The 14,683-nt window shown below is 41.4% G+C and overlaps 1 long non-coding RNA gene across 4 annotated transcripts; it reads left to right on the top strand.

The window, feature by feature from the left end:
- The first annotated feature begins 10,583 nt into the window (after positions 1-10,583).
- On the top strand, positions 10,584-13,379 carry LOC128243934 (uncharacterized). 4 transcript variants are annotated; one of them, XR_008262940.1, is made up of 5 exons: positions 10,609-10,640; positions 11,104-11,222; positions 11,445-11,498; positions 12,081-12,137; positions 12,712-13,379. It is a non-coding gene; the product is annotated as an uncharacterized LOC128243934 (long non-coding RNA). The 4 variants fall into 4 exon arrangements; XR_008262938.1 differs by having other exon boundaries at positions 11,104-11,268; XR_008262937.1 differs by lacking the exon at positions 11,104-11,222 and having other exon boundaries at positions 10,584-10,640.
- Positions 13,380-14,683: the final 1,304 nt, after the last annotated feature.

Below are 14,683 nucleotides of genomic sequence, written 5' to 3'. Positions count from 1 at the left end.
TAGATAAGTCTGTCAAATCCAAAATTATCTCCCAACATTCAAAAACCCGTAAATACTTTAAACAATGATCAAGCGATTGATATAAATGTTTGTCTTATTATCAAGCAATACTTCCCATACATGTTTATTTTCAAAGCAACGCTAAGAACAGATATGTTTCGAGAAAAACAATCTCAGAAGTTTTTTTATAAGATTTATTTCCTTACTGTTTAAATGAATATCAAAGATTCAACACCTCTTCGTCATCACAATCATTGGGGTTGGTATTACCTTAAACCACAAGAAAGCCGTGTTACCTGTGAAAAGTAAGGTAGAGACGGTCAGCGTCGTATTTAGGGATGACAATCCGGTCGATGACCAGCAGACGGTCTAGAGGCAACGTGCGGAGTCGCTGGAGCGCCGCGGACCAGCGCAAGCTGCGGGGTCGCGCGGACATGACCATGGACTGGTACACGGCATTGATGCTCTGGATGATAGCCTGCGTCATCGCTGCCTGCTGCGCCTGAATCACTAGTATGTCAGAACTAGAACCAGTTTGCTGTGATTGCTGCTGCTGTTGCTGCTGCTGCGGTTGTGAAACTGCGTTATAGTTTTGCTGCATTTGGTACTGCTGCTGGTTTTGATTTTGCAGCTGGTTTCGGTACTGCTGGTTTCGGTACTGCTGCTGGTTGACATATTGGTTTTGATTCTGACAGGGCTGCTGTCTATTTTGGTTTTGCTGCTGCTGCTGCTGCTGCTGCTGCTGTCCTGCAATGAAATACTGCTGCTGTTGCCTTTGGTACTGATACGGGTATTGAAACTGATTTTGCAACTGCTGTTTCTGGTATGGATGTTGCTCTTGTTGTTTCTGTAGTTGCTTCTGCTGTTGTTGTTCCTGTTGCTGCTGTTGTTGTTGGTTGTACTGTTGCTGCTGCTGCCGCTGTTGCCGCTGCTGCTGCTTAGGAGCTATTGTTGTCTGCGAAAGACAATTCTGACCAGATGTCATTTCGGGAGCGTCAAATGCCAGAAGTGACGGAATGTTCGTGTTGGTTGTCCGTGTCAGGTTTGCGCATTGGTTCATCCCGTACACATTATTGACAGTGCTTTGGTTGGTTGAACCAGTAGTGCTGACAGTCCATGTTGTGGTAATAGGTGGCGTTGTAGCCTTTTTATTATTCGTTTCTGGTGTAGTTTGAGCACTGGACATAGTGTGAGCTGTTGGCTGCTTTTCTGAGATTTTATTTTGTTTGCCGGACGCTTTAGTTGACGTGAATGAGGTTTGGGTAGGTTGGACGCTTGCACATACACGTGTTTGCTCATGAGAGGTTGCCGTCTGTTCAACCTTGGTGGATAGTCGTTGTTGAGATTGTTGAACCTCAATCTCAGAGACAGGATATGTACTGCCCGCCCCCTTACTGTTGTGTGCTGAAGTAAACTGACTGCTCGTCATAGGCGACTGTGCTGGTTCCTGATATATCGGAGGTTTATCGTTGGTGGAAGAGCTTGAGGTATTTAAAAGACTTTGTCTGTACGACGGAGAATTTACCAGTCCCGGAGGTTTAGACAGCAGAGGAGCAAACTGTGGTCTTTGTTGGACGCAGGGGCGCTGTATGGCAGACTTACCGGGAACCATCGTCACAGATGGGCTGTGTTTTTGCGCTGTTTGGAGAGGTTCAACCGTTGTCTCATCAACAACATTAGCCGGTTTTCCAAGCGTATACTTGACATCATCCGCTGTGTTTCCAACACTTCTGGTGACTTTGATATTGCGCCTTTGGTCTGATTGTGGCCAAGGGAGAGGACATACCCATCGCACATTCGGTTCTTCTTTTGACACATGGTGTTTAATTTCACTTACAGCTGCCTCACCGTTGATGAACTTTCTGATTGCATCAACACCAAGCCCAATCATCTGAGCATTGAGCACAAAATCGTCGTGCACGCTCGTGCTGAAGTTCATAATCTCATCTCTGTGTTGGTCGTAAAATAGTTGGAGTTGCTGTAACTGTATGTCATGTATTTTCTTGGCGGCAGAAGAACAGGCTTCCTCGAAACTGGCGGAACTTCTCTGCTGCTCATCATGAAAGCTGGGAAAGAACAAATCCGACTTTGGTTGTCCATGGCTAGTTGCCGGTTCACCGTATGGCGAGCCCCCGAGGTCCGCCGGCCACAAGAAGCTATCTTCCTCCCGGTCCTGCTGGTCGGTTAGCCGACATGCGTTCCTGAGGAGCTGCTGGCCAAACGCCGAATTTGTCACTGGAAGACCAGGTTCTCGGTTGGTAGGTTTCGGCTTTGGGAGTTGAAATACGCCACACACGTCAGAAACCACATTCAACTCACTGTTGTTTACCATAAGCGGAATATGCTTCCGCATTACCTGTGGAGTTTGGTCTGGTTGCACATCGTCTTGGTTGGTAGCGGTGTCCTGGATTTTCTCACTTAATATTGTCGCAGCATTAACGGTCGGCTTGGAGGTCATATGCACACTCCCGAGAATTGCAGGATCGCGAGGGACTATGTCGATCTGCTCCAGTTTCAACTCTGGCATGGGAGGAAGTTGTGCACTTGGGAGGTCAAACAGATGTTGCTTTGGAACACGTCTGTCGCTCGTCTCGAAATCTCTTTCTATGGCGTGTTCGGCTTCTTCCTCAAACACATGCGGTATTAGTCCCGGGTTGGCGAACAGGACATCGAGAGCGTTAGGGAGCGGACAGCAGCGTTCACTTTCTGGTACTGGTTCTAATGCTATAAACGGATCACTCTCTCTAATCGTGTTGAATTCCTCGAAAATATCAATGGACTCGCGTTGATTTTTCTCCAAAAGCAGTATGACAGGGTCAATTTCAAATTCATCCGTGTTATATTCCCCCTCAGGATCGGTTGCCACTTCGTCGTTATCATCTGAGATATCATCGGTGACATCTGTGTCCTCGCTGACCGAAAGTTCCTTCAACCATTGAACGCCAGTTTCTTGTTGCGGGGAACCCCCGTGACAACGTACAAGTGTATGTTTGTCTTCTACTACATCTCCATTTTTGTCAACGTCATCTTCAGTTTCTACGTATTCGGGGTCATACATAAAACATTCGCCGGACATTTGCTCGGTCTGCTGTGCCAGCTCATGTTCGATCATGTCGCCAATCGGCCGTGTTTCTATCGATTGTGGTGGCTGCGAGGCGGTCGTCGAGCCGGCATTGGGCTGGGATACCTTTTGAGCATCTACCTCGTAGAAGTTGAACAGTAACTTGCTAGGGCGTTTCTTGTCGCCGGATGGTGTAATTTTGTCGTTTTTCGCCGGCGCGGACGTTCCAGCGGTACCGTTAAGAGAAGGAAATTCTTTTTCTACAAGCGACTCTTTTTTTGGTGTGGAAGCGGCTGCCGGCTTCACAGCATGACCCTCCGGTGGAGTACAAATGGCTCCCTTTGCGACATCTGCCCATCTCGTGTGCCCATTTACCACAGTTGGACTCATAACCCTTGGTGCAAGACTGGGAGTTACAGGCTTTTGAATTTTCTTTTTATTGACTCTTTTGATCGGGCTTTTATTTTGATGCACCCTTTGTCTGTCAGTTGCAGGAGTTTGCTCAAAACCATGTCGTAGCTCGCTTGTTTGTTTATCTTTGTGTCCATGTTTCTTGCTTTGAACTTTGGTCCAGTCCTCCCCAGCAGGAGTTTTCTCAAGGATATCTGATATATCCACTTGCTTAGTCATTTGTGCGGCAGTTGTGCCGTCAGTGCATGCTGAATATGGTTTTGTTTCAATGCGCTGCTGTGTTTGATGCCCCGGGACGTGGGGTCTGGGAGCCGCGTTCCCATTTGTACAAACTGTCGCCTGTGCTTCCTTAGTTGGTTCATACCGGAAAAGGTCCAAAATCAGGTTTGTGTCCTTGCAGTCATTCTTTACTGAACTAGTTGGGGAGTCTTCCGGCAATCCAAAAATCGACTCACAAACAGTCATTTCAGTAGTTGGTGATTCTGAAATTTTCGTTGGTTTGCATTTTTGTTTTTTAAGTTTTTTGTTAGCCTCTCTCATTTTCTCTTCCTCCTCCTCCTGCAGAAGTTCCATGATATTCTTTTGCCGTTGCACATTCATTGCGCGCTCGACGATGTCAAAGAACCGTTTCCAGATGCTGTCGATGTAGGGAAAACGGTCATTTGAGATACACCAGTGCAAGTCCGTGTATGCTGCCAGGTATACTTTCAGTTTGTCTCTCTGAAAGTGCTTCAGGAACTCAGACAGGACAATGGAGTGCTGTTTAATCCAGACCCGGCCCTCGGCAAGTACGCACAGTCCCAGCATAGGCAGGAATAGCACGATGGACTGGCTATTTTCCACGGTCTGTGTTTTGCTGTTGTCATTGCTGAAGATTTGCATATAAGTCACGGCTTTCTCCGGCCCCTTGAAATGCATAAATTGGCAGACAAAGCCGTTGTCCGCGTAGTCGACGTTAAAGCGGAACATGGCACAGAAGATTAGCTGAAAGATTCCGATAGCCACATGTAGGCCCTCCAAGCCCGTGGCCCGCCCTAGCAAGACCTTCAGGAGGAACTTGGCCACCTGTTGGCTGATGAAAAAGTCACGGAACCCGGGCAGTTCTGTGCACACTTCCAGCAACCAAATGTACTCCGTCTTGGGCTCTAGTACCTCAAGTTGGGTCATCGTCATCTGAAATATCCACCGAAATACCATCACTACACTATATATGAGGAAATGTATTGTTCGATATCGAAACGTTGGGGGAATTAAGTCTACATACGTAAACAGGCGTATGTATTTGTTGGTAAAAGGTCAATTTTGCGCAAAGTTCAAACGCTTTTATCAAGGTTTTCGAATATTTACACTACGTCCGAAATAATAAACTGAACCAGTATTGTAATACATTTGTAGAAACATAAAAATAGAAATATCTACACGGGACCATTTATGTCCGAGGCTTCAATTCGTTATGGAGTACATGTATACATTCCTCCATGGATGGCATACCTCGAGGAAGTCGGGCCTGAGTGCGTGCTTTAGGGAGCGAATGATGAATCTCGTCACGTCCCGATGGTTCCCGTCCACCGCCAGGGTCGTGCACGTCTGCATGTCCTGCAGGTAAGTGGGAGAATTTAACCAAAATAAGGAGCATTCGACAGAAACAGCAACACAATACGTGTTTTACCGGAATATTGAAAATGACATCACAATTTTTTTTAAATCTAATTCATTAATAATAGTTCTACCTGCCGGATGTCAGCGCTTAGTTACTTACATTTGTATTTACATGTTCGAAAGCATCATCGCCTTAAAAGTTTATTTTAATTGTGTATTTACTTCAATTGTTTATTTCAGTCATTTTTAACATACTTACGGTTTAAAGTGGGTCGCTTAACTGATGGGTAATGAAGTTTGGCCTACCTAGTTGGCAATAAAGTGGTCGCCTGCCTAGTTTGTAATACAGCAATCGCATACCTGTTTGCTTGTGAAGGAGTCGCCTAACACGTTGGAAGTGAAAAAGTCACCTTTCTTGTTGTAAATTAAGTACTCGCCTACCTTGGGGGTAATAAATGGATAGACTTTCTGGTTGTTAAAGTAGGCATCGCCTACTTGGTTGGTAACGCAGGACTCGCCTTCCTTGCTTGGTAATGGATTGGTCACCTACCTGGTTGCAATCTGGTGTCGCCTTCCTGGTTGGTAATGTATAGGTCACCTACTTGGTTGGTAAATCAGGGATCGCATTCCTGGTTGATAATCAAGTAGCCGCCAACCTTGTTGGTAATAAATTGGTCGCCTACCTGGGTGGTAAAGCAGGAGTCGCCTACCAAGTTGGTAATGAAATGGTCGCCTACCTGGTTGATACCAGTATGATGTGGTCGGTAATGCAGGAGTCGCCTACCTGTTTGGTACCAAATTGGTCACCTACCTGGTTGATGTGATGTGGTCGGTAATACAGGAGTCGCCTACCTGGTTGGTAATACAGGAGTCGCCTACCTGGTTGGTAATATAGGAGTCGCCTACCTTGTTGGTAATACAGGATTCGCCAGCCAGGTTGGTATTATAGGAGTCGCCTACCTGGTTGGTAATACAGGAGTCGCCTACCTGGTTGGTAATATTGGTAATAAAGGAGTCGCCTACCTGGTTGGAACTGAATTGGTCACATACCTGGTTGATATGAAGTGTCGACTACCCGGTTGATATGGTGAGGTCGATTATGCAGGAGTCGCCTACCTGGTTCGTTATGCATTGGTTTTCTACCTGATTGATGCGATGTGGTCGGTAATACAGGGGTCGCCTACCTTGTTGGATATGAAGGGGTCGCCTACCTGGTTTGGTATGAAGGGGTCGGCTCCAGCCCTGATAAGCCTCTCGACGATCTTAATGTCGCCGACGCGTGCCGCCTTCATCAAGGTAGAATCGCCGGCCTTTAAGGGCAGATCGAAGGTGCATTACATGTTGTTGGCATCGAGGATATTTGATATACAATATGACAATGTTTTGCATCATTGAATTTTTGGCCAAAACTTGGAAGCCTCGTTTTGGATTAAAATGTACTCAAAATGTATTGATATACATTTTATCACAACGACTCTTTCTGTCTTGAGAAAAGCATTCTCATTCATCAGAGATTTAACCATGATAAATATGAACGCACAGCCTCATTGCTCTATAGTGTTCGAAAATGGAGAACAGGTATATTTTCTAAATATCAAATTATTTGACAAATGTATTACAAGTGATGGGAATTAAATATATTTTTTTCATGACCCATATCATTTTGCATTTCCACCGCCTATTTAATCAGTGTTAACACGAGCCCTCTTTCAATTGCGAGGGTTGTGGGTGACGTTACTGGTTTGTACTATGTTGTCATGGACAATGTTAAAAAACTAGCTTGAGGTATAAGTGAATAGCGTTATAATATATCCGCACGGTGGTTATAGAACGGTTATTCATATTATACTTGTTACATTACGATAGGGGTGTTTATGTGGATATTTAAACAAGAAATCACTCCCAGTCATGGTACACTTATATGAATATTATTGCTGATGTTTCAGATGACATTTCATAATCACTTCCATGTTTAAATTTAGATTTCTGCCTGCGTGGCGGTTTCACCTGTGCGAGGATGTTCGGGTCCGCGCCGTTCTGCAAAAGGAAGTTGACGCATGCCTCCCATCGGTTCTCCACTGCCAGCCACAGCGCCGTCCGTCCTGCCTGCATATAACATCAGCACGTATTGATGACATAAACATTAATAAGACTAACGACCAATCTAAGTGGATATGACATGACAATGGCGTCCATGTTCTATGTTTTAACAAATCCTAGCCCTTAATAGTCCTACTAACAAGAATTGTTTAAGCACAAATAGTTGTGATTTATAATTTGGCAAGTCACGAAATCGATCGTTCAGCTGGCTGATAGTAATACTTAAGGAATGAATTGCGAGGTTGATGTCATTTATCGGGGTATGAACGCAATTGGGCTGGTAAAAGTGTGTGGAGTCCGAAACTATATTGTTATGCGTTGAATTGCGATCCGAACATATCCGAAGATGTTGCGTTCATCGATTGATAAACGCAATTGCCGCGAAAAACAGTTCATTTAAGGAATGGAAGTTGAGGTGTTAATATATATAATTACAATGCAACACATCCATTTGCGTATTTAAGTTTTATATGTTCATAATCAAAGTAAAACACAGTACTTACAATGTCGGCGTGATTGACGTCAGTGGCGCCTCGGTACGGCCACAGCGTGTTGAGAACGGACGTCTGGCCCTCCTTGATCGCCGTCATGATAGCGTTGTCTCCTTTCTGTGATAATAGAAGATTACGTTGAAATAAAACAACAAAATATTAAAACAAAAGCGGTGCATGGTGCATCATGTTTCATTGTCATTTGAGTAAAATATCACCTCTAATTTGTAAGACTTAGGAGAAACTAAAGAAACGGGGTTGATAACACCAGTTCGGCGACAGAACTATCATCATCATCATCATCATCATCATCATCATCATCATCATCATCATCATCATCATAGACTTACGAAGTCGGTGGATGCGACGTCTGCACCGCTGTCCAGGAGAAGTTTTATTGTGTCTGGGGCCTTGGCCTTGATGGCCAGTTGCAGTGCCGTGCAGCCATCCGCGATACGCCGCATATTCGGGTTCAGGCGGATCTTACCGGACACCGGGTCCTTCCCGAAAATAACCTTCATCCTCTCTACGTCACTGAATACCTGGCAGATCTCATTAGAGAGTTCCTGCTGTGTGGATGTAACGCACAAAGCACGTAAGTAAGGTATATAGTTATTATAAATATGTATGTCAAAAAAATACTATTGAAAAATGCCAAAGAATACATTAGTCCTAACAAACACGTATTGTCACAAAAAGTGTACGTACATTTAGCATAAAACCAAGGTTTTGGTGATAGTAAGTGCATTTCCATTCAAAAGAAATCAACACAATTGCCAGTAATGGACTTCACTTAGTATGTGACGAAAGTTTTTTTGATTAAATTGAGAAGAAAAAAAATGATTATTGATATTCCTGCTGTGATTCTTTCAATCCATCTATATTCCGATAAACGCAACCTCTTCAGAATACATGAAACTACAAAAATGGTTGTTATTCATCAAGTGCCATTTTATTACGTTAAACTTAAATGACGTCAAGTATATCGTCGAAGTTCAAAAAGTAGGAGAAATGTGTTTGCTTAAAAAATACCAATACGGCAATAGCGGCATGTCTCTTTCTATATTTCAATCGTCTTCCAAATAAATATGTAAGCTTTATCATGAATATCAATAACCGACAAATTTCAGGATAAAATCCTAAAATTTATGTAAGACATAAAATAGAAATGTTACCTGTTTATCAGGGCTCTTCCTTTTTTCAGACTTATTGAAGATCTTTAAAACCTTCCTTTCAAATTCATCGGCATTTACGTTTGTGTTCAGCCTTTCTGCGACATTTACTCTTCGAGATGTTCGAGCATTGTTGTTGGTCACTGGTGGTTTTGTTGAGCCAGTTTTCAAGTTGTGCGCTTTGGATTTCAAAGGCTCCTTTTCCTGATTAGCATTCATTTGTCCCTTTGCAAACTTATCTATTTTCTTGGTCTTAATAACAATTTGGTCTCCGCCAGCAGCGACTGCATCATTTGCGTTTCTGTTCTTTTCTTTGTTGGTGACGTTTCCAGTATCATCTGTGTCTTTGGCTGTCGCCTCCTTTCTTCTTGCCTTTCGAATCTCATTAAATTTTCCTTTTCTGTGCCTGTTGCCCATGATTTTTAAAAACCACGCATCATCAATATTGTCAGGCTTTTCGTTTCGCCTCAGTTGTAACTTGTGATTGTATTGATATCAATACGTGACGTCATAACATACGACGTCAAACAAATTTGACGCAAGTCTGTGTTTTGCGGGAAACTGCGTATGACGTTTTGTCTTTTTCTTATTGAATACGTTTTCTGTTCATTTGACTTGACGCCGGACGGTTCTCAATTGACATTCATTTTTAATGGTATGATATGGACCCCCCCCCCCCCCCTCCCTCACCTAGATGTACTGGCTAAAGTTTAACCAATTTGGACATGCTGATAAAGTTCAGTCGTGTACAGTACATTGTACCACTCTGGGGGGAAAACAATTACATTTACATCTATATGTGTATGTGGTAACGTAATGCTGTCAGTCCTGAACATTTTATTATAATGGCGCGATTTAAAAACGAAAAAGAAATGGAAATAGAAAAGGAAAGAACAACGAAAGGAAAGAAAGAAGAGGGGGGAAAGGTTTGGTTATTGATACACAACTTGCATGTGACCTATACGGCTAGCGCAGCGCTACGCAGGTACAAGCAGGTATCTCACCGCCAGCCCAGCACAGCACAGGCCTAAAATTACATTGATACAAATACATACAGAATGACTGGGATATTTCCCCGACCATATTTCCCATTGTGAATAATGCCAAAGAGGGCGGTTAGTGCCATTTTGATATAGTCCCTGGGGAAAGTTGCCAAATAAATAAATCTGAGATGGAGAGTACTGGAAAAGGTATAACTTGTCTATGAATTTCGATCTGTCTAATAAGTATGAAACTGGGATATCAATATGGTTGTGATGTACATGTACATGTATCTCGTACAAACGACGGATCATTGGTCTAGTGGTAAGACACCTGATACGCGTGTCAGTGCAGGTTTTATCCATGCCCTGCTTCTACACTAAATACTTACCACTTCCGGGGGAGGCAGTGTTAAACGGAGGTCCCGTGAGCCGTGCAACGTGGTTTAGCTGCAACTCCGCACCCATCATATTGTTTAAGCCCTGTTTTTTTGCAATTTAATCATAAAGTGTGCTTGTTTTCAAAGGATTCACACGTACTATATTCTTCAAGCATAATTATATATCTATCAGTCCTGGTGCCGGTTCTCGACGCGGTTGAGATGGAGAGTCTGGCTGTTCTTCCATACACGTACGAGTTCAATATTGTAGATATTGTTTTTTTTATGCGAAATGGATACAGTATCATGTTAATGTGCACGCATGTTTGTTTTAAAATAATTATACTACAAAACCGTTCCTTGTTTTAGTTACAAAATGTCCCCAAACACTCAGATCTTTGAACCGGTTTAACACAGAATTCGAGTGTACGTTTTTCGATTCGTAGGTCAGTAGGTAAATTATACTTAATTGCATTTATGAATAATTCAGGTGTTTCGAAGACTTAAAAACTTGAATGTTCTTGTTATACTGCCATGGTCTTGTTATACTGCCAGGCAAAACTTATTACTCTAAGCCTAGTCACATATAAAATGTCAACAATCTTTAAAAAAAATGTCAACAACCTTTATTCTATATACATGCACCAGTAAATTGTAACCACGGCCCCTCCAGGTCGGAGGAATATTAGCAGGGACTGACTTTCGGTGCAGCCAATCCGAGGTTAGATTCCCGTCCTGCAGGGACAAACTGCTGGTAAAATTCCCGCACAATGCCCCCGCACCCAGGGGACATCCTAGGGAAAGTCTATAATCATGTACATATTTTAAGCATATGTTTTGATCTCGTTATACTCCGGGTAAAGCTTGGCTTATGTGACAAATTCCCGTTAAAAGAATAGATTTTTCCAGGCACAAAGACACGGCCAATTCCCTGCTATTTCCGGAGCGAAAAGAAAACCACCGCATTCACCCGGCACTGTGGGCCAACCTGGAATGTATAAACATCGCCCATTTCCCCGTAATCCTCGGTATACCTCCAGACCTGGAAGGAGGGGACATGGTTACAATTGACTGGTGCATAATTATCAATCAACTAATGGATAATTACCTGTTATTTCAATACCTTACATAAATAGATGAACTCCAAATAGTATCTGTACATGCTTCATTGAGTTGTGACTGGGCCTGATAAGGTGGAAACTATGCAACTTCCTTTTGAGAGCTTTGTAAACATGTTTTCTCTTTTTCAGTTGAAGCCTTGATGTCCTTTATTCCGAATTGAAAGGATGGGCTTTATCCGTCCAGTAAGCTTTTGATTTATCATGAATTAAAATATGTAGAGATAAAACATAAATAGTAATCAATTCTATTTCACACTCACAGGGGTAAGGTGTGTGGTTACACAAATAGCAGCATCCAAAATGTTCCCAGGCTTTAAAAATGACATAGATTTTACAAAATCATAGATTTAAAACTATAATGCTTGTATTTAGTAAAGGTTAAACGTCCCCTATGATATTTTATGAACCTATATTGTGTAGGTATTTTTTCATTGATGTGGTGGGGCTGTAGGGATCTGGCATTCCCACACACCCTGCCACTGTACTCTATCATAGATAGATGTTATGAATTGTGCCTTATGGGTCGTATGGTTATCAAATGTTACTACATTTATTTTATTGGATCCAACATTTTAGTTACTTACTGGACAAGTAATCATCCGGGCCTGCTCAAATTGTATATGTTATATTGCAGAGCTTGTTAAAAAAACATGCCAAGCACTAGTGTGTGAATTCATGTTTGTTCACCCAAAAGTCTAATTTCAATGACTGCTTCAGGTGTATTAATGACAGCAATTTATTCTCAGTGTGTATTTTGTTTTGCAGTTAGTGTTGGTAGGTGCGGGTGTCTACATTGGATTGGTGATAGCTAAACATTATGAGGTAAGGAACAGCTATTTCTATCTCTTCAGATTTCTTGAATGTAATGCTATGGCCAGAGTGGAGTGGGCACACTGAGCAGTCTCTCAACTTTTCAGCAGGATTCGGGTAAAAAAGGAATGACTATTTGGTACTGAGGGTGTGTACGTGCATTGGGAGACTCTCTTTTTCGCTTAAAAAACACAAACAAGTTTGTGTTGAGATGTTCCAGTACAATCTGACAATCTTTTTATCATCACTGATGTTTTAAGTTAAAACTTTTTTATTTTACAACAATTGTGAAACAAGTTATTACAAATATAAATTTTACAAATTCCTCTCATTAGCACGATGTTATGCCAGAGTGTGGTCTTGTGTTGTGGGAATCTTGAGAACCAAGAGGAAACCTATTTTTTCGGCTTGATGACTTCAAATCAAACTCACATGTGCCCAGACTAGAAATAGAACCTTAGGTGCTAACTAGACATCCTATGTGATGTCTTTGTCTGTCAGTATCATAGTGGCCTGTAAAACAATGTACAATGTAATTCATAGGGACAGGAATATTTCTTTTGTAAAATAAATATTTGTGTTTCAGATTCCTTTTGAAGTCAGAGATCCTAAGGAAGCTTATGACCGGATTCAACAATACTTGGAAAAACTGAAGAAGAATGATTAATTCTTGCGCAAATCTTGGGACTCATCTTACAGCACATAGACTCCTTTGGATTTTGTTAACTATCATTTTGTGCGTCACATTCCCGACTGATAGAAACTTATGTTATTAATGTCTATAATGTGTAAAGGACTTTGACTATTTTTATTTGCTGTGCACAGAAACCATAACTGTTTTAGAGTTATTATTTTTTTTGCATACTGATTTTTTGTCCGGACTCCGGTGCATAACTTGAAAAGTCGTTGAGGTATTAAGGAGAAGCGCAGTGTACAGGAACAGTAACTCTTTCTGCAGTATTTTATTTCAGTTAGTGTCCTTGGTTAATTATCTGTTATCCTGTTGTTAGGTGAAGTTTAAACTGTTCTCAGCAGGAGATATGGCAGTCTGTGACTGCCCTTGTTTATTTTGAGGCAGTGAAATCAGTAACAATTGTTTCGGGGGATGGGGGGGGGGTGCATTTTATATATCAATATGTACATTTTCTACACATATGTATTGTTGCATCAAAGAATCTTGTCATCTTATTTACATTGTTTATTTTGTGATACATAATGTGTGGTGAAATTTGTGAATAAAACATTACATGTTTATTACTCTTCCATATATTTTTAATATAAATATTTGAATGCTTTTGTCCATACTTGCTGAGACAAGACGTGATGCTTTTGATAGACCTTAATACTGCACATTTGTTTGTCAGGTATCCTTAACAACAACGCAATAAACAAACACCTGATAGGGTAGAATTCTTGTAATGTCTTTCAATTTGTCACAATACATAGTCTCTGAAAGTGTTTTTCCTTTAAAAGCAAAATATCTCTAGTCTTATAAAACCTTTGAATAACTAATATAATACTAAGAAAAGTTGAAGGTGAGTTAGATGGCCTAAGTTTTTCAAAAGACAAATTATCATTTTATCATGCCAGGTTTCCATATAAATATATCTGGTTTAAGCATTAAAGCTTTCATCCAGCTTTAAGTAAACAAGTTATGGCGCTAATGATTGTTTTTTATAAAGCAGGCTTTTGCTGCTATCGACAACAAAAGCCACATGTATGTTTAACGATCTCCTTTTTTAATGCATTATCGAGCTGATCTCATTTTACTTAAAAAGAAAAATTATATTGATTTAAGCACAGATAAAAAATAAAATGAAGTTTTGACACCTTTTTAACGGGAATTCGTGGCTACGTAGCTATTAATTCAAAGAAACATTTTATTAAGGCTATTTTTTATCTCTGCCTAAATCATGTGCTCTCGTTTTGCATCGACCTGTATTGTGCGCCTTAAAAACAGGATGGCTGGCAGTATTTGTGTGGCATCCACAAAGATGTCTTCTTTCAGAATTGTACATTTCTTTTCAAATCTGTAACAAACATGGTGACAGGTCACAATGCTTTTTTTATATATCATCTCGATTGAGTTCTTTAACCAGGCAGATCGCCACAGTTGACCAAGAGTTATTGTCCTTTGGTTGTCAAAACTGGACCTTAACTTTGACCTTGTGTGGTTCCTACATCGATTTAACACAATGCCTTGATGAGTACACATGTAGAATATGACCGAAGTTGGATCATCATTCAGTGGTGGACTAGATCATGAAATTGGTTCTTTTCTAACTGGCTAGAACGAGTAGAATCTACAAATATACGCCTCAGATAGATCTGTCTCGGCATAAATAATACCAAAATGTTGAGTATAAGTTGGACTAGCTTCCTACGAATGGGTGGATGGAGCTGATATGAAGAAGACTCAAATCTTGGCCTTATATTGTAGCCTTGACCAGACCCTGCCCATCTATTACACCCATGGCCTAGCTTAATGAAAGGAAATGTAATTTAAGTTAAGTGAGAACTTCAACTTTTCCCAGGTGTTTAAAGGTTTGCCCACTGCC

The sequence above is a fragment of the Mya arenaria genome, chromosome 8 (assembly GCF_026914265.1).
Source record: "Mya arenaria isolate MELC-2E11 chromosome 8, ASM2691426v1".
In the NCBI taxonomy this organism is placed as follows: Eukaryota; Metazoa; Mollusca; class Bivalvia; order Myida; family Myidae; genus Mya; species Mya arenaria.
The sequence above is the reverse complement of the archived record's forward strand: the minus strand, read 5'-3'. Positions and strand labels throughout refer to the sequence as shown.